Source organism: Tachypleus tridentatus, chromosome 13, assembly GCF_004210375.1.
Source record: "Tachypleus tridentatus isolate NWPU-2018 chromosome 13, ASM421037v1, whole genome shotgun sequence".
Classification (NCBI taxonomy): Eukaryota; Metazoa; Arthropoda; class Merostomata; order Xiphosura; family Limulidae; genus Tachypleus; species Tachypleus tridentatus.
In genome coordinates this window covers 39,007,405-39,028,947 of record NC_134837.1, presented here as the reverse complement: position 1 = coordinate 39,028,947, position 21,543 = coordinate 39,007,405, and the positions used below count along the sequence as shown (strand labels likewise).

The window sequence follows — 21,543 nt, the reverse complement described above, 5'->3', positions numbered from 1 at the left end:
TTCATCCACTTGCGCATCTTTTTGAGACAAACTAACGAGAAACTATTATATTACAAGATGCTAAGTGAACCCTGAAACTGTGCTCCTAGGTAGTATTACTTATGTGCATTTGCGCATCTTTCTAATGAGGCAAGCTTGCTAAAATTCACAGAGAATAAAAGTGGTTTAATGTTTCTGGGAAATAATGTTTAAAATATTTGTTACTGTTCTTCTATACCACAGTAGGTTCAGCATACAAATGCAGATGTGGTCATCTAGAATATATCAACCTAATAATCCGAGCGAAGCTAGTTACATTCGCTAGTATATAGTACTAAGGCTCGACATGGCCAAGTGGTTAAAGCACTCTACTCGTAATCTGAAGGTCGCGGGTTCGAATCCTCCTCACACCAAACATGCTCGCTCTTTCAGCCATGGGGGCGTTATAATGTTACGGTTAATCCCACTATTCGTTAATAAAAGAGTAGACCAACAGTTGGCGGTGGGTAGTAATTACTAGCTGCCTTTCCTCTCGTCTTACACAACTAAATTGAGGACGGCTAACACAGATAGCCCTCGAGTGGCTTTGTGTGAAATTCAAAAAAACAAAAACTGTAGATCTGGACACTTCTGTTACTTGGTACACGGTAGTTTATCTCGTGCTTGAGATCGGTGGCAATCTTCCTTCTGTCCTGAAAGGCTGCGTAAACGAAGTTGTTTAACAACAGTATCAGTAAGTTTGTATTCTGCCTCTTCCATTCCTATTTTTAAATTTACTTGTCTTGGTGTTACGATCTAGGATGTGATTCACAGTGTTTGGGGGCTTTTCAAATCTGCAGCAGTGTGTTGGAGAGTCCAACCAAATTCGCGTAAAGCTTGTAAACAAACTCTCTGCGGTTCTCTATGTGTTTTTGGGTCGTGGCATGACAACAAAGTTTAATATATAGTGTTAAATACTGTTTTTATCAAGGTTTATTTGTGGAGTGTTATTGATTTTTTCTGGTATATACCGGTATCATGTGCTTGCTTCTCACTAGCTTCTATCTATATAGTTAATACACTGCATGGGGTAACATAACTGTTATTTCAGACGTTATATTTGATCAGTACGTTCATTAAAGCAGAACCCTTATTACTTGTCCTTGTTATGTTTGGGAATTCCAAAGAATGATAAGTGTTCTCACTCTGGCTCGTTCAGTTGTCAACAAGGATCAGTGAAACATTACCATAGTATTGAAATTTATGTTCCGTAATGGCATGAAAGAATTAGCCTTATAAATTGGAAAGAATGACAAAACATTCTCTTGTCCTGACACTTTTACTTAGTAATGTATATAATGTCGATAATATTCTACAGTAATAAAATACGGTTTTAGGTATGCGTATTTGCATAGCTATAACCCGAGTTTCGATATCCGTGGTGTGCACAGCACAGATTGTACAGCTTTGTGTTTAACTTTAAATAAAAATACGTTTTTCTAGTTAACACTCGCTTTGTAAGAATAACAGTTATTGTAATTATTGTAGAAGACAAGCTTCAAATTACTGATACAGATTTTTTTATTTATCGAAACAACAGTTGCTTCAGCAACAGTATAAATTGTCCGAGCCTGTCACACCTTTTATGATGAAGTACAGCGGTCCAGCTGGAACGTATCCGTGAAACAAATCGAAATCATATCGTTGTTTTACAGTATTCATAGTTGGTGTTCTTTAAGGATGGAAATTTCATGATGTAGCTTGCCTTTTATGGTCGATTTCGTGACAGCGTATTTTAAACAAGGTTGTTGTTGTTGTTGGGGTAAGTTGAGAGCCTGTGGTTGTTAGCTCAACTCTTCTGGTTTCTGTTCAGATTGAGTATCCGAGTATCCAAAAACCTCAGTATCAGTAATGAATAACTTTTTCTTTCTGGACTGCATGAGAAGAAAAATAGAATCATTAATTTGTACAAGAAGCCGGAAAAATAAGAGAGCTTAAAACTTTATACTTGCGAGGATTTTATTACTTTTATATACAGGGTTCTGAACATCAAATATAAAATTAACTACGACTCGGTGTGCTGGCGGATGTTACGAATATAATGAAACGTTTGTGTGAAAGATGCAATGGACGATAAAATTCTTAAATAATATTTAAATGAACGTCTTGTTCGCTGGAATATAAGAGACAATGACGTGGCAATATGATACTTTTAACATTCAAAAAGGCATCCGTTTATTAACTATTGAGGAAGCACTTTTTTGTGTGTGTCTTCCATTGGGTCTATCAATGCTGCTCTAGTGATATATACAGCAACCTCTTTTCCACACAAAGATATAGAAGGAAGAATAATAGTTTTTCATAAGTTTTCGTAAATATATATATATTGGAATAGTGTTATTTTTACACTTAAGGCTAGGTTCATATAGCTCGCTATTTTATTGTAAGAGTTGCTGAAAACTGTTGCTTTTGCTCGAGCACGTTTCTCGTCTTTAGGATATCGTAAATCGGCGATACATTTGTTATGACACTCAGTTTGCGCGCTAAAATGTATATCAGTAAATGATTTTTCTTCTTATGAACTTCAAATTTCATTCCTGGTTTAACTAATTTTATTTTTTATCCCATCAGTGTTATTTGATCACGAAACCCCCATCTAATGATAATTATCTGTGTGATGTTCTGGTATCTTATGCTAATTAAATGTACCCGTTTTTTTTTTGTTTTTTTTTAAAGACTAGCCTTACATAGTTAATCGAACAATAATCGTTATCAGATATTATCCATACTAATTAAGCTTCATTTATAATAATAAATCTTTATGGAGGTTTTACCATTTCTAAGCGTCTTTCTTCTTCAGATGTTAAAGCGTTTTCTGTGTTATTCACACTTGTGTCGTCTTGAAGACTTGTTATTTTCATTGTAACTTCCGGTTATTAATTAAAATAACAATATAGTGCTTCTTGAAATAGGGAAGTTTCAGTATAAAGTATGGTAATAATAAGATGAAATCTAACAAACTCTAAGACACTCAGATCACAACAACCGCAGTTAAAACAACAATACTAATCGATAATCCCCTTAACACAGCACACATTATGAAAGAAACAATGGCTATCATCTACAATTTGCATAGTGAATATTATTTGGTTTCTGTAATGCACATTGGATTACAGAACAAACTTATAGCACAAAAACGCTGTTTTTATTTAATTGGGCATTAAAAAAAAAAAAAAAAAAGGCTCGGCATGGCCAGATGAGTTAAAACGTAAGTATAGGAAACAACGTTTCGAATTTATCTCATTCGAAAAAGTTCGAATCCTTTTGAGTTCATTCGTATTCATTGTTGCATTTTGTTATTTTGGAACTGATAGCACCCTAAAAACGAATGAAAATTTCATCTTGAAATGTACAAAAAGGAGGCCCGCGTGGCCAAGTGGGTTAAGACATGCGACTCGTAATTTGAGGGTCATGGGTTTGAATGCTCGTCGCACCAAACATGCTCGCCCTTTCAGCCGTGAGGGCATTGTAATGTTCGGTCAATCCCACTACTCGTTGGTAAAAGAGTAGCCCGAGAGTTGGCGGTGGGTGGTGATGACTAGCTGCCTTCTTTCTAGTCTTACACTGTTAATTAGGGACGGCTAGCGCAGATAACCCTCGTGTAGCTTTGCGCGAAATTCAAAACAAAACAAACCCCTTCGAAACATTTTTGAATTGTCAGTTTTAGTTTTGTTTTAGTGAACGCTTCTGGAGAAGTTGTAAAGCGAATCGTTGAGTGTCTAATTACATAAAAACAAGATATTGATATCATAAAGGCGTTTACTTCTAGTTTTAATTGCGTAATGGATATTGTTTAATATCTAAAGAAATTGGGAGTTAACTCCAAAAAAAAACTGGATGCAATATATCAATGTGTTCTGAAGTCTAACTTCTTTCTCTGTAACATTAAATAAAGATGGTTGTCGGATTTTAATTAACTTGATAGGTGCCAATATTAAATAAATATGGTTGTTTGAAAACAACTCATATTGCGTATGGGTTCACTGTTACAACAATAAGGATTAGAATTACCCATGTATATCAAATAAAAGTCCACAGATACAGCTTATTACAGACAACAGTTACATAATGATAACAACGCGAGTTGTCGAAACGTTGTAATGAAGTTAAACAAACAATCCACTCAAAGGCTGTATTTCCGGACTTTTATTTCCAGTGTATAGTGGGTTTTCTCTCCTCAACAACTGTATATACTGCTGGCCAAATCCTAAGGCCAATGAACATAAAGAAAAAAATATGCATTTTGTGTTGTTAGACTCAACCACTTATTTGAGTAGAGCTTCGAAAGATGAAAATAAGAAAAGGGTAAATAAAAAACACTTTTTTAGCATTTAATGGGGAAAATATGAACACCATGAAATTTGCCTAAATAATAGCTGGTCAAAAGTTTAAGACCATACCACAAAGAAGCCCTAAACAGGGTAGGAAATGCCCAACAAGAGGTCTCAGTAGTGAGTTGCACGGCCGTCATTGCGAATAACTTCGAACATTCGCTTTGACATGGTCGATATAAGTGTTTGCAGAAGGCTGACTGGAATGTTATTCCAAGTGGTAAAGATGGCTTCACGAAGACCATGCACTGTTTTGAATTGACGTCCATTTCTATAGACTTCCCTTGCCATCCACCCCCAAATATTTTCAATGGGGTTCAGTTCGGGCGAACACGCTGGATGGTTCAAAAGAATCACGTAATTCACCATGAAAAAGTCCTTTGTCCTGCGGCATTGTGGATTGCAGCGTTGTCCAGCTGAAACATCCAGTCATTTCCACACAAGTGAGGGCCTTCAGTCAATAAGGATTCTCTCTCCAACATGCCAATGTAACCAGCTGCTGTTTGACGCCCCTGTATAACCTGAAGCTTCATTGTTCCATAGAACGAGAAAGCATCCCAGATCATGATGGAACCTCCTCCACTGTCTCGTGTAGAAAATGTCTCCGGTGGGATATTCTTATCGTGCCAGTAACGTTGGAAGCCATCTGGACCATCCAAGTTAATTTTTTTCTCACCAGATAACAAAACCTTCGTCCACTTTTCTACGTCCCATGTTTGGTGCTTCTCATCAAAGTTTAAGCGAGCTGTTTCGTGGTGTAGGAGGCGTGGCCTTTGAAGACATTTACGGTTTTTAAAGCCTTTCTCTCGTAGAAGCCGTCTTGTTGTTTTTTAGCTGCATTCTGCGTCCGTAAGGGCCTCAATCTGATTCGACGATCGGCTGGTGTCTTGCCGGAAAACCCGCCGAATCTCCCTGCTCAACGCCGGCGAAATTTTCTTGGGCCGACCACTTGAAATTCTTGTTCCGTATCCCTTAGGGTCTTTAAAAAATTTGCAACAGCAGTTTTACTGCGCTTAATCTCACCAGCGATGGCACGTTGAGAGAGACCTTGCTTTTGCAGCTCGACAATTTTGCCAAGTTCAAATTATGTCAACTTTTTAGCCTTTGTCATGTTTTTACCCAATGTAACACAGAAGATGTCAGCGGGAAATGTTGACAACGCTAATGCTTGAACACAAATAACTAAATTTCGTTACGTGTTTACTGATTGACGATTCGTTTCAGTATGGTCTTAAACTTTTGACCAGCTAATATTTAGGCTAATTTCATAGTGTTCACATTTTCCCTATTAAATGCTAAACAAGGTTTTTTATTTTTTTTCCTTTTCTTATTTGCATCTTTCGAAGCTGTACTCAAATAAATGGTTGAGTCCAATAACGCAAAATTCATATTTTTTCTTTATGTTCATTGGCATTAAAATTTCGACTAGCAGTGTATGTATATTTGTTTTAAGAAAATTAATACTGATAAAGTTAAGTAAACAAAAATCAAAAGTAGCAAATCCAGACCTCTGCCTAATTATATTAGTTTGTTATAATCTAAAAACAAACCGAAACAAAAATTGTAAACAAAAACGCTGCACTAATTGAAAATATCCCAGGGTACAAGCTTAATGTAGGATATAAAATGTACCCTAGGTTTTGGAAGTGACTGCGGAAAAGAACCCACATTGCGATGTATACACTGTCTATCATTCTTAACCTTTATTTGCCATTGTACTATCAATTATTGCTTTTCTACCCCAATGGGGGATGAAATGCTAACTTCAAGAGGTATGTTTAAATTTACCCCCGAATGGTAATTTCTTATGTTTATTTTTTTTTTTTTTACAATGGAGAGCAAACACCCTCCCACAAATGTCTGCAGGCAGTTAGGGATGATATAGATGTGGGACGTTGTGGACTTGAGCACCCGTATTTCGGTCTCCTAATGTCTATATCAATTGCTACTCCTTTATTTTATTTCTTTATGTGAGACTGGCAAATGGAGGTTAAGACTGATAGACAGTGTATCCCCATCACAATGTGGGTCACATTTCTACAGTCACCTCCAAAACCTTGGGTACATTTTATGTCCCACATTATAGCTTGTAACCCAGGATCTTTTTAATTCGTGCAGCGTTATTGTTTATTAATTTTTAAACTTATTTTTGTTTCGGCTTGTTTTTATGTTATAACAAACTAATTATATATGCATATGCAATTCATGCAAAACCTTCACCACCTTCAAAAATTTAAGAACTATGGCTGATGATTCTATTAGTTTTCCAGTGTTTTCAAGTTTTACAAGGTTTGAGAAAATTGAAAATTGCGACAGAATCAGTGTTTTTAAAACTATTTTTATTGCATGTGTGCATGATTATATTAATTACGTTGGATATTTTTTTTCAACATGTATAAAACGTTTCTTATGTATAAAGACAATTGACGAAACGTACGTTAATTGGAGATCCTTGGTCACGTTCCACTCATTGTAGTATTGAGTGGAAAGACTAAATATCGGTGGCCTTTGTTTTAGCTTTTGAGCTGAACTTTTGTCAGAGAAAGAGAGTTTGCAAAAACTCAATTAAATCAGACAAAAATAAGAATGAAGCCAAATACAATGTGTATATATATTAGTTAAGATTAGGAACACTGTAGTCCTAAGTACACTCTCCGTTTAATTAGAAGATTCTTAAGTATATATATATCATACTTTTATATCTCGACGATTGATAACTTTTATTCGAACAGATCTAGTTTCTGGTCAATAAAAGTTGCAGTCGTTCATTTCTATATATTTGAAGGATAAAATAAGTCTTGTTATTTCGAACCGAAATATCTCTTGTTATTTAAGTTAATAACGTTAAGCATCACTTTAATAATAATACCTTGTTTTATTTCAGTCTGCCTATTATATGTTAATTTTCCCATACGTTATCGAACACTGTGAATCAAACCATAAATCAATAAATCCGCATTAACGAAAGCCCTCTTCAGTTACTATTACTTTCACGGTGTCCTGCAGTGGCTCAGCTGTGAGTCTGCAGGCTTGTTATGCTAAAAGTTGTGTTTTGATACTTGTCGCGTTCCAGATCAAAGATAGACCATTATGTATCCTTTGTGTTTAACAATAAATAATCTCTTCTATTTTGTTTAGTTCGATAAAACATGTAAGTACATTAAGTTTGGAGAACAATAAGTTAACCAGATGTGAAGAGCACGAACGAAGTTTGTTTGTTCTTTTTTGTCCCTAATTTAACAATATAAGACTAAAGGAAAAGCAGCTAGTCACCACCATCTACTTTTGGGCTACTCTTTTACCAATGATAGTAGGATTGACCATCACATTATATCGTTTATGCGGCTGAAAAGATAAGCATGTTTGGTAAGAAAGGGATTAGAACCCGCTACCCTACTATTGCGAATCAAGCGCCCCTAACCACCTGACCATCGTGGGCCACGAAAAAAAAAAGTAATCGTAACAGTAAAAGGTGTTTATTTCTACAGCTCTCGGTGTGGTCTAGAATTAGAAAATGACGTAATCCACACTTTTAGTGTAGTCCTGAAGAAACAACTTATCGGATGTTTCACTTCATGTAAAGGAAAACTTTGTTAAAACGTTTCTGCTCTTCTATTTTAATGAATTTTTTTCATTATTGGTCATTCGTGCATCTTAATACATGTAATTTATTTTCTTCGAATAATATTTTAATAGTTACCTTACTGGAAGTGCATTACACCAGAATGCTCGTATAATTTATTGTTGAATAGCTTCTTTCGTGTCACCCAATGGTATAGCGATATGTCTCCAGACTTCCAATGGTAGAAACCAAGGTTTGATACCCGTTGTGGGAAGAGCACAGATAGACCATTACGTAGCTTTGTGTTTAACTTCCAACAAACAGAATCCTTCTTTTCTGCTAATATTTGTCCTTTCTTTTTATTGGCGTTTCATGAGCGAAGACAAAATAAATACCAATGTAAAATAAGGTACCATTCTTAGGTGACCTTTTGGTGAGTGGCAAAGTAATATATGTTAATATTTCCTCCCTGCGTGAGTACATATGACGTTCAGAAGAAAAATCTAAAAAAAAACCCCAGCACAACATTAAAACGTTTTGTACGCATGGTTAAAAGTCCTTGAAAGACGGTGTAACCTTGCTGTATGCTGGTTATACATCCATGAAAGTCACTCAGCTTCTTTGCTCCCTGTATTCTTGGCACGCAGACAAACGATGATCCAATTCATATATATTTTCTGTATTTTGCTTTTTGTCTCTGTGTTATATTTAAGAGAACATTTAAAATGTGTTAAAACTGTTACATTACTATTGGTTTCCCGTTGGAACAGCGATAAATCTTCAGAGTTACAACGCTAAAATCAGGGGTTCGATTCCTCTCGGTAGGCACAGCAGATAGCCCGATGTGGCTTTGCTGTAAGAAAACACGCGCGCATTATTACTGACTATTTGCAATTGATAAAATTTAAATACTATAATACTTTTATTAGATCTCTGTCACTTTGTTTTCAACGACATTAAAATAATGGGTTATTTCGTTATAAATACAAAATGATCTATGCATGTACGTTGGATGGCTGTTCATCATGTTTATCAAATCACAAGGAAATTACTGCAGGATTTAAAGAAAACAAAACTTTACATTTTGGTATTGCTCTTTTTAACACGAGATGGCACTGGTGTAAAATATGGTTTGTCAAGTACTGCTGCAAGAGTATCCTTTCACGTAAAGTATTGTTGTGGAGGGGAATTTGAAAAATAAAATAAACTAACTAATATACCATGTGTTAATTTAATTCTTCTACAACCATATAAGCAACCTAAGAAATACGATAACCATACATGCTTTTCATATAACGTAGCGTGATAGAACATTTACGTACAAACTTCAGTAAAGTTTGTCGAAAAACAAATACTAGCATTATTGATAAATACACAATAATGTTTCAAAGAAAATTAGAATTTGTGTTTCATGAATTTCTTACTAAAAATAGCTCGTTGAGAACGAATTTTTAGCCATTATTAACGAAAGTAAAACAATTACATGAAAACATTTTGAGAAACTGTAAAAATAACTCAGATGTGTATCTCAGGACGGCTGGTATGGGTATTAATACATTTACTTCAACTGGAGGCCCAGTATGGCCATGCAGTTAAGGCACTCGACCCGTAACCCATGGGTCGCTGGTTCAAATTCCCGTCACACGAAACATCTTCACCCTTTCAGCTGCAGGAGCGTTATTAGTGTGACGGTCAATCCCACTATTCGTTGGTAAAAGAGTAGTCCAAGAGTTGGTGCTGGGTGGTGATGACTAGTTGTCTTCCCTCTGGTCTTACACTGCTAAATTAGGGACGACTAGCGCAAATAGCCCTCGAGTAGCTTTGCGCGAAATGAAAAAAAAAACAACAGAAAACACTTCAAGTGCGTTTCTCGTCATTACGAATAACTCAGATCTATTAAAATAAGTTTACGAATAACTTAGATGTGGTTAGAATAAACTGTAATTTAATTATTTCACTCAGTTTTACTTCTTATAATTAATGTAGTTTAATAATGCGTTTAACGTTAATATTTTTTCAAGTAGTATTTTCTTTATTTTCGAAAACTTGATATCTCATTTTCGAGTTCATTGGAACCGCTGAGTGAACAGATGGGATAAGGTAATTTCTCACAGAAGAAAAAATATATTTCCACCAAAGTTTTCAATAAATTAATGTTTAATATATATATATTTTTAAACATATGTTTGAACATTTTATTCATATTGTTGGTTACCCAAGTCGAAATGTAGAACATTTGATCTGTCTAAAACTAAAAGTTATGTTATTCAAATTCGGGTCATGGTAATTCAGTACTGGTTAAATTAAAATTATACACAATCGCGCCCTCTGCATATGTTATCCATATTTGTTGAATTTTGTTGTTGTTTCACCGTTTAGCTAGACTAAATGATCAAAAATACTAATTCCAAGAACAGACCCAAATAAAGTTGTAATTTTCTCCTTCTGAAGAAAATGGGTTTAAAATAAACATGGTTGGTCTACTTATGGTTGCTTCACCCCAGTCTCCTTTCAAAATGTTTTGCTTAAGTGTCGCTGATGTTTTCAATCATCATCTGTAGAGCCATAAATTGTCAGTTACACGATCACCATAGTACAGTAGATGTAATTTGTATACCTTCTGTTTAAGTTTCCTGTCGTTAATGCACCGAACATGCTCGCCCTTTCAGCCGTGGGGGCGTTATAATGTTTCGGTCAATCCCACTATTCGTCGGTAAAAGAGTAGCCCAAGAGTCGGCTGTGGGTGGTGATGACTAGCTGCCTTCCCTCTAGTCTTACACTGCTAACTTAGGGATGGCTAGCGCAGATAGCCCTAAAGTAGCTTTGCGCGAAATTCAAAAAACAAACAAACATTATTGTAGCTTAATCGCAACGGATTCTAGAAGTCTGATAGAAAAAAAGAGTGAAAAATTATTTTGCTTAATTAAAAACAACAATAACAAATAACTTCAGTGTCCATTTTCCACTTTCTCTTACATTGTACAATACAGCTGGGAATGAGAGGCGTAGTAAAATAGCATTTAATATTTATCTTTTTTTTTTCTTCCACAAGTGACTTCCAAATAAGCATTTTGTTCATTATCACAACTCATGGGTTGTGCAGGACGATGAAAAACAAAAGATTGTATGAAACTTTATATTTATATGTACATTAAACAGCTTTAAAAGTTACGATTTAAATGCAGAAAGCCGACGAAATATTGGAAACCTAAAAGACATAAAGATTGCTTTAAAAATAAGTTTCCAGCAGAATGTTCCGTTTCCGTTTCGTCCTTTGTGACTCAAAAAATGGGCATTGACTTGTAGGAGACAAAATATTAATATGAAATGTTATTTTTTACATACATCTGATTTCGAGCCGAAATGGAGAAATTAAGAGAAATGTTTAAAATAAATATTTGCAGTTGACTAGTTTTGAAACAATTGTTAGGCCTATTGGTTTTTCAATATTTTGCCGGCTTTCAGTATTTAAACTAACTGCTAAGACAGCATGATAGTCAAATAACAATATAATCTATATTTTAGAATTATGTTGAAAAGTTAGAACGCTCGATTCGTAATCTGAGGGTCGCGAGTTCGTATTCCCGTCACATTGGACGTGTTCAGCCGTGGGGGTGTTATAAAGTGACAGTTAATCGCACTATTCGTTGATAAAAGAGTAGCGCAAGAGTTGGCGGTAGGTGGTGATAACTAGCTGCCTTTCTTCTAACCTTACACTGCTAAATTAGGGACGCCTAGCGCAGGTAGACCTCGAGTAACTTTGCGCGAAATACAAAAACAAACAAACAAAATTACAATATTTAAGTTAACTTAAATCTTAAGAATCGTTTATCAAAATGTAGAACGTGTTTATCAGTGATGTCGAGAAAACTCACTTGTAGAGAAAAATATATGTGTAAAAACCTGCTCGTAAAATATTTTCTCACCCTAAACGAGCCGATTTTACATATATAGAACATATTTATGATCATAACAGTTCATGAATATTTAGTTAAGCTTGAAAGCCCATAATTTTCGTCTTTTTTCTAATGTTTTAACCTGTACTTGAACATTAAGCTTTGTCGTCAGGTGTATTATATAATTAATGGACGCTAAACAGTTGTTGATTTGCGCAAAAATAGGTTTAAATTTCATAAACGGTAATAATAAAAACTGAAACAGAACTATAACTATATGGATTAACGCACCAACACTGACAAGAAGCTTTACTTGTCTTAAAATTTGAAAAGAAAACAACATACTACAGAAAAAGACGGAAAGGTATTCAAAGAAATACTGGAATAACTTTATGGTTTTTTTTTAATTTCGCACAAAGCTACTCGAGGGCTATTTGCGCTAGCCGTCCCTAATTAAGCAGTGTAAGACTAGAGGGAAGGCAATTAGTCATCATCACCCACCGCCAACTCTTGGGCTACTCTCTTACCAACGAATAGTGGGATTGACCGTCACATTATAACGCCCCCACGGCTGAAACGGCGACCTTCAGATTACGAGTCAAATGCCATAACACGCTTGGCCATGCCGGGTCGGAATAACTTTTAGCACTTATTTATAATGAATACTTTTATATTGGTTACGTTTCGATCGTGTACTCTTTCTTACACCTAGCTACTAAAAAGAGAAAATAAAACACGTTTTTAACATAGATTTATGTTTTAACTTTTTTCAATAAAGTTTTCAAAGTAGACTTAATATCTCCCAAACAAAGATCCCAGGCTTTACAATTTATTTTTTTAGGTCAGACAAAATTTGTATTTCATCCTAATCACTACTACAATTAACAGAATGTGTTCTCAGATATTTCATATTTAATACCAGTATGTTTTAGCCCATCACAGGCGTGTGACTATAATGGATTTTACTTATATTAATCCGTTTGGTAGTTTTATAGGCAAATATTTGTAATTTAAATGGCAGTTATGTAGATGGCATTTCTGAAACATTTATTGGCAACCAAATGAAACTTTAAGAACTTTCTTTAGATTTCCACAGGTTCTTAGATTTCACGTGTTACGTTTCTACACATTTTAAATTCTTTGATTATTTCTACACAATATTTTCCATTTCTTTACAAGTTTCTTCTAACCTTCTTTCCAAACGTTTAAAAGTTTCAGTTTTTTTACTCATCTCAGATATGGTAAGTTGATCATAATTTCGGATGCAATAATGTTTTATTTGTTTTAGTTTCGGTTTAATGTTCTAAATTAATAGTGTTGTTTGTTTTCTTAGGGTTCACTTATTGGCACATTCATAGTATCAATTTTCCTTTTCCGTTTCACAAGTTCTTAGTACCCGTTAGTTATTTCTTGACAAGTTCTTAGTACAAGTTCTTTGTACAAGTTAGTTATTTCCCTTGACAAGTTCTTAGTACCCGTTAGTTATTTCTTGACAAGTTCTTAGACAAGTTCTTAGTACCCGTTAGTTATTTATTGACAAGTTCTTAGTAACCCGTTAGTTATTTCTTGACAAGTTCTTAGTAACCCGTTAGTTATTTCTTGACAAGTTCTTAGTAACCCGTTAGTTATTTCTTGACAAGTTCTTAGTACCCGTTAGTTATTTCTTGACAAGTTCTTAGTAACCCGTTAGTTATTTCTTGACAAGTTCTTAGTAACCGTTAGTTATTTCTTGACAAGTTCTTAGTACCCGTTAGTTATTTCTTGACAAGTTCTTAGTACCCTCAGTTATTTCTTGACAAGTTCTTAGTAACCCGTTAGTTATTTCTTGACAAGTTCTTAGTAACCCGTTAGTTATTTCTTGACAAGTTCTTAGTAACCCGTTAGTTATTTCTTGACAAGTTCTTAGTACCCGTTAGTTATTTCTTGACAAGTTCTTAGTAACCCGTTAGTTATTTCTTGACAAGTTCTTAGTACCCGTTAGTTATTTCTTGACAAGTTCTTAGTAACCCGTTAGTTATTTCCCGACAAGTTCTTAGTACCCGTTAGTTATTTCTTGACAAGTTCTTAGTACCCGTTAGTTATTTCTTGACAAGTTCTTAGTACCCGTTAGTTATTTCTTGACAAGTTCTTAGTAACCCGTTAGTTATTTCCCGACAAGTTCTTTGTACCCGTTAGTTATTTCTTGACAAGTTCTTAGTACCCGTTAGTTATTTCTTGACAAGTTCTTAGTAACCCTTAGTTATTTCTTGACAAGTTCTTAGTACCCGTTAGTTATTTCTTGACAAGTTCTTTGTACCCGTTAGTTATTTCCCGACAAGTTCTTTGTACCCGTTAGTTATTTCCTTAGTACCCGTTGACAAGTTCTTAGTAACCCGTTAGTTATTTCTTGACAAGTTCTTAGTAACCCTTAGTTATTTCTTGACAAGTTCTTAGTACCCGTTAGTTATTTCTTGACAAGTTCTTAGTACCCGTTAGTTATTTCTTGACAAGTTCTTAGTACCCGTTAGTTATTTCCTTAGTACCCGTTAGTTATTTCTTGACAAGTTCTTAGACAAGTTCTTTGTATTTCTTGACCGTTAGTTATTTCTTGACAAGTTCTTAGTATCCTTAGTTATTTCTTGACAAGTTCTTAGTAACCCGTTAGTTATTTCTTGACAAGTTCTTAGTAACCCTTAGTTATTTCTTGTTATTTCTTGACAAGTTCTTAGCAAGTTCTTAATAACCCGTTAGTTATTTCTTGACAAGTTCTTAGTACCCGTTAGTTATTTCTTGACAAGTTCTTAGTAACCCGTTAGTTATTTCCCGACAAGTTCTTAGTACCCGTTAGTTATTTCTTGACAAGTTCTTAGTACCCGTTAGTTATTTCTTGACAAGTTCTTAGTAACCCGTTAGTTATTTCTTGACAAGTTCTTAGTACCCGTTAGTTATTTCTTGACAAGTTCTTAGTAACCCGTTAGTTATTTCTTGACAAGTTCTTAGTACCCGTTAGTTATTTCTTGACTTAGTACCCGTTAGTTATTTCTTGACAAGTTCTTAGTAACCCGACAAGTTAGTTATTTCCCGACAAGTTCTTTGTACCCGTTAGTTATTTCCCGACAAGTTCTTTGTACCCGTTAGTTATTTCTTGACAAGTTCTTAGTAACCGTTAGTTATTTCTTGACAAGTTCTTAGTACCCGACAAGTTCTTAGTAGTTATTTCCCGACAAGTTCTTTGTACCCGTTAGTTATTTCCCGACAAGTTCTTTGTACCCGTTAGTTATTTCTTCTTTGTACAAGTTCTTAGTATTTCTTGACCTTAGTACGCTAGTTATTTCCCGACAAGTTCTTTGTACCCGTTAGTTATTTCTTGACAAGTTCTTAGTACCCGTTAGTTATTTCTTGACAAGTTCTTAGTACCCGTTAGTTATTTCTTGACAAGTTCTTAGTACCCGTTAGTTATTTCCCGACAAGTTCTTTGTACCCGTTAGTTATTTCTTGACAAGTTCTTAGTACCCGTTAGTTATTTCTTGACAAGTTCTTAGTACCCGTTAGTTATTTCCCGACAAGTTCTTTGTACCCGTTAGTTATTTCCCGACAAGTTCTTTGTACCCGTTAGTTATTTCTTGACAAGTTCTTAGTAACCCTTAGTTATTTCTTGACAAGTTCTTAGTACCCGTTAGTTATTTCCCGACAAGTTCTTTGTACCCGTTAGTTATTTCCCGACAAGTTCTTAGTACCCGTTAGTTATTTCCCGACAAGTTCTTTGTACCCGTTAGTTATTTCTTGACAAGTTCTTAGTACCCGTTAGTTATTTCTTGACAAGTTCTTAGTACCCGTTAGTTATTTCTTGACAAGTTCTTTACCCGTTAGTTATTTCCCAAGTTAGTTATTTTTCTTGACAAGTTCTTTGTACCCGTTAGTTATTTCCAAGTTCTTAGTTAGTTATTTCTTGACAAGTTCTTAGTACCCGCTAGTTATTTCTTAACAAGTTCTTTGTACCCGTTAGTTATTTCCCGACAAGTTCTTTGTACCCGTTAGTTATTTCTTGACAAGTTCTTAGTACCCGTTAGTTATTTCTTGACAAGTTCTTAGTACCCGTTAGTTATTTCTTGACAAGTTCTTTGTACCCGTTAGTTATTTCTTGACAAGTTCTTAGTAACCCTTAGTTATTTCTTGACAAGTTCTTAGTACCCGCTAGTTATTTCCCGACAAGTTCTTTGTACCCGTTAGTTATTTCCCGACAAGTTCTTTGTACCCGTTAGTTATTTCTTGACAAGTTCTTAGTAACCGTTAGTTATTTCTTGACAAGTTCTTAGTAACCGTTAGTTATTTCTTGACAAGTAGTTATTTTTCCTGACAAGTTCTTTGTACCCGTTAGTTATTTCTTGACAAGTTCTTTGTACCCGTTAGTTATTTCTTGACAAGTTCTTTGTACCCGTTAGTTATTTCCCGACAAGTTCTTTGTACCCGTTAGTTATTTCTTGACAAGTTCTTAGTACCCGCTAGTTATTTCCCGACAAGTTCTTAGTACCCGTTAGTTATTTCTTGACAAGTTCTTAGTACCCGTTAGTTATTTCTTGACAAGTTCTTAGTACCCGTTAGTTATTTCCCGACAAGTTCTTTGTACCCGTTAGTTATTTCTTGACAAGTTCTTAGTAACCCTTAGTTATTTCTTGACAAGTTCTTAGTACCCGTTAGTTATTTCCCGACAAGTTCTTTGTACCCGTTAGTTATTTCCCGACAAGTTCTTTGTACCCGTTAGTTATTTCTTGACAAGTTCTTAGTACCCGCTAGTTATTTCCCGACAAGTTCTTTGTACCCGTTAGTTATTTCTTGACAAGTTCTTAGTACCCGTTAGTTATTTCTTGACAAGTTCTTAGTACCCGTTAGTTATTTCTTGACAAGTTCTTAGTACCCGTTAGTTATTTCTTGACAAGTTCTTTGTACCCGTTAGTTATTTCTTGACAAGTTCTTAGTAACCCTTAGTTATTTCTTGACAAGTTCTTAGTACCCGCTAGTTATTTCCCGACAAGTTCTTTGTACCCGTTAGTTATTTCCCGACAAGTTCTTTGTACCCGTTAGTTATTTCCCGACAAGTTCTTTGTACCCGTTAGTTATTTCCCGACAAGTTCTTTGTACCCGTTAGTTATTTCCCGACAAGTTCTTTGTACCCGTTAGTTATGTCCCGACAAGTTCTTAGTACCCGTTAGTTATTTCCCGACAAGTTCTTTGTACCCGTTAGTTATTTCCCGACAAGTTCCTACTGCTAAACTTTCATCGCGAGTTTCTACTAACCAGCTTCTATTTCTTCTAGACACAGACATCAGTAGTTAGTAATATTGCAGACTCACCCACTCACTTCATTACAAAGCTATAGATTCACACTCTTAAGCGAATACCAAAACTCGCCACTTGGGCTGGAAAATAAGAAACAATAAATTTTTGTAGTGGACATTGCATCAAAACTGTTAAAAATTCAGAGTTTATTTTACCAGAAAGGGAAAACACTGAAAATAAATTAAATGGTGTGCTGGAAGTGGCGACACGTTTTATTGATGTTTATTTTGGGGGTAGAATTCTTCTAGACATATGGCCCCCGAACTGAAATTTTGGCTGTGGCACTGCATATTAGTTGGTAATGCTTCATTAGCTTTCGACATATAAACCGAAACTTTTAAAATATTATAATACATGTATAAACAATATCTCAAAGTGTCTTTCGGCTCTTTATCGTCCAGCCCAACTGACAAATTCTAGTAATGAAGAAAATACGTCTTGGTTGAGTTGTGGGAGGCAAGAGAGAAATCTGATATTATTTTTACCAATCTATTATTTTAGAACCTGAAATAACCGGAGGCCCGGCATGACCAGGTGGGTTAAGGCGTTCAACTCGTAATCCGAGGGTCGCGAGTTCATATCCTCGTTGCACCAAACATGCTCGCCCTTTCAGCCGTGGGGGCGTTATAATGTGACGGTCAGTCCCACTATTTATTGGTAAAGATTAGCCCAAGAGTTGGCGGTGGGTGGTGATGACTAGCTGCCTTCCCTCTAGTCTTACACTTCTAAATTAGGGACGGCTAGCGCAGATAGCCTTCGAGTAGATTTGCGCAAAATTCAAAAACAAAAACAAACAAAATAACTGCATAAACTACCGACGTTTTGAGTTGCGGGCTTAATAACTTACAGAGGTCCTAGTGTATTGATCGGATTCACTGTTCTCAAAGGGGAATATTTGTACAGGAAAAAAACACACAAAAAAAAAAAACAGCTCCTTAGGACATCCTTCCTAAGCCTTGTGCCAAGCTTGGTCCCCATAGCCTCTGTTTCCAGGTTTTGAACAGAGTTTTAAAATTAGTGCCTCCAGGGATCTATAGAGGGACAAAAAATAGAAACTCCAATGGCTGATTCTATGTCAACGACCCTGAAAACCTTTTCTCAGAGCCTTATCATGTCTCGGGATCTTCCGAGTGCATTTTATACCCTTCTGTGCTCTATATAAATAAGAGTAATAAATACGTGATATAGGTTAAATCACCTCCCCCCACCCGATTTCATCTGCTAGGTTTGATCCTCGTATCTCAAAAGTTGAAAGGTGTTTTTTGCGAGCTATCAAATCACCTTTTTTCGGGGGGGGGGGGGTGATCCAAGTTCGCCAGTCAACACCACCCACGCCAAATGTTGGAGTAATCTTTTATCAACAACTAATGGGATTGAATGAAACATTATAATGCTTCCACGGCTAAAAGAGCTAGTATGTTCGGAGACGGCATTCGAATTCGCTACCTATAAATTGCGAGTCGAGTGTCTTAACCACCAGGCTAAAAATTCGCACGACGTTCATTAACACAGGATGTGGACTTGAAGGAGAATCATCTACAGTCATTATAAAGATAATAAACTCTCTATCAGACAGAAGTCAAGTGATATAACCAAACTTCGATTACTGGACCCAAAGATTAGTTTCCTATTTGAAGTATTTCTGGATTTTTTTATTTGAATTTGTGAACTCTGCGACAACCTGTTAATAAGGCGATACAAATTACAAAACAGTGAAGAACTGTAAACAAAGATAAAACATTGTTAATAGCAACAAAGGTGAATCTGTCACAAGCTTTCCCATAAACACACGCACTAGTTAAATTGTTTTAAAGTCAATTGTTACTGACCGTTTCTTACGCAAACGCAAAAAACAACAATACAAACAATGGCGTACCAACATTTCTTTCTTTGTTTACTTTTAATGAACAGATTTGTTTTTGTGTAATGTTTATTCCTCTATTTTCGTCACTGACACTTCAGATTTCTGTCCGTATTTAACCCTAATTTGTTCTCCGCATGTTCTTGCTTCATAGCGTTTTATTATTATGTTTAAATTTTCTTCCAGAATCTTCCTGTGTGATTTTATTTTACCATTTACAATTCATTTTTGTCAAGTTGTGAAACGACAATATGACATTTTCCTTTCGGTCGATAGTTAGGTTTTGTGTTTCATCTAAGTTGCTATTAATGTGTGGTTGTTCCTCTAGGCACATATGTTATTTTGTTATTTGCCCTTTGGTGGTCCAGTGGTTTCAAACTTATAACGTTATGATTTAGAGTTTAACCCTCACGATGTGCACAGTGCAAATAGCCCATTGTGTATAAGGCCATGTTTGGTATTAACAAATCTGAGGGTCTCGAGTTTGAAACGTGGTGCTAACAAACACACTTCACACTTTCAGTTTTTAGTGTGTTAAAAATGTGACAGTCAATCTGGATATTTGATTATAAATAGTCATTTCATGCGATGGACGTTGTCGACTGTTTAGCTGTCACTGGTACGCAATTCAAAATTACGTTCGGCTATGCCTGAAACATAGGAGGCCTCTGATTGGCTGTTAGTATCATTGAGGTGAAGCAACAAAACAAAGTACATTTAATGATATTTTAGTTAACGTCGATTGATTTAATGAGTATTTCATAACACTGATTTCGTCAACGTTAACGTACACTTCACTTGATATGTTATATATCTATTTGATTCATAATGTACTGTTGTTGAAACTTACATTATCATATAGTTATTATTATTGACAGGTATAAAAAAGAATTCCAGAAAACGTTTTATCAACATATCTGATATTTCACCATCACAATTTTCTCGAAGATTCCGCTTACTATTATTTGGGATTGACCAGATTTTCTGTATGCTACGATTTTTTTTAGACCCATTCAGCAACCATGTAGGACAAACATATTCGATTGTTCGGCATCAAGCACAAAGCTACACAAAGGGCTATCTCTGCTCTGCCCACCACGGCTATCGAAACCTGTTTTTTTTAGCGGCATAAGTCCGCAGACATACCACTGTGCCACTGGGGGGACAACATGTTCTGTGATGGGGAATTCTAACTCGCGACCCTCATATGGTGAGTGAGCGCTCTAACCACTAGCCCGTGCCAGGTTAACAGCATTAAAGTCCGGGGTTCGATTTCTCGTAGTGGACACAGCAGAGATAGCGGAAAGCTACACACTGAGATCAAACAAACAAGACAGAATCAAATATTTACACAAAAACACTGATAATTACGGAGAAGGTTATATTGATATGTCAGTTGTCTATACAAACAACAAACTCATTTTCAGTTTATGACATAGCGGTGGTATTGAAATATTGTCGTAAAGTGGCTAACATAAACTGAAATATGCAGTTAATTAACTTTATATGGTAAAGAAATGGAGATTTTCTCAATGCGTGGTGGATTTGTTATGAGTTATTGAAATACGTTACACTGACACCAAATCAGTCTAAATACGTAAAACTATAGTCCAATCTGTCTTAATTTTAATTTTTTTTTGTAAGCCAGTTCTACACCTTAAAATTTATAATCCTTCACAATGTTAACGAAGTAGGCTGTCGCCAAGTGTCAAAAATCGGAACTAGAAGAAAATGATTTATTGCTGTTTATTAGTAACCTCATTTATGTTTCAGAAACTATATTAATAATACATTCATATTCAACCATGTTTATACAATATCGGAGAAAGAGTAACTTATATTTTTAATAACTACCAAAAAGTAAAAATGGTCATAAAATCTTCGAAGGTATCATTGCAAACTTAAGTTTCAAAGTAAACCGCAAAGTTATGCCACAAAGCTCAAAGATATAAGATAAATAAGAATTAGCTAGAATTTCTTTTTTTTTAATATTTGTTAAAATGTTCTTCATTAAGAGCTTCTTTTAACAAGTTAAACCAACATGCGTTATCTAATGTCTCCAAAAAAAGCGAATCAGTTTATTTTTGGATATTCGTTATTGGTGTAAAGAGATAACATTTCTTCAGCGTAAAATCAGTGTTTAAAATCAGCTAGTTTTGCTGTATATTTAGTATAAAGGACAGACTTTATCTTTCACATAACTGTTGCTAAGCTTGTCGTTTGATCAAACTCTACTGACAATATTGCTTGAGTCATCTGACATATTTGAATAATTACAAATACTTTTCCGGTTAAATATTGTACACGGTGGTTACCTTCAAAACCAACAATACATATAAGCGTTTTGTATATATGTACATGTATGTAATCATTTTTCAGTGACCTTGATTCTGCCTCGTGAAATTGAAGTAGTTATAGAAAATTACATATAATTAACTTCAGCAGTCAGCCTACATAATCTAATAGTCGGATTTGCTTTTAAAAAATAAAAAAATTGGCGCCATCTGTTAATAAACTCGGCGGGTGTTGGTTTATGACACCCATGAGAATGATGGTGTA

The 21,543-nt window shown here is 35.3% G+C and overlaps 1 long non-coding RNA gene across 2 annotated transcripts in view; it reads right to left on the bottom strand.

The window, feature by feature from the left end:
• Positions 1 to 497: 497 nt before the first annotated feature.
• LOC143240433 (uncharacterized) overlaps positions 498 to 21,543 on the bottom strand; it is a 53,789-nt gene continuing 32,743 nt past the window's right edge. For both annotated transcript variants that reach the window (XR_013021760.1, XR_013021761.1), the window contains exon 2: positions 498 to 1,892. This is a non-coding gene — a long non-coding RNA (uncharacterized LOC143240433). The remainder of the gene's footprint in view (positions 1,893 to 21,543) is intronic.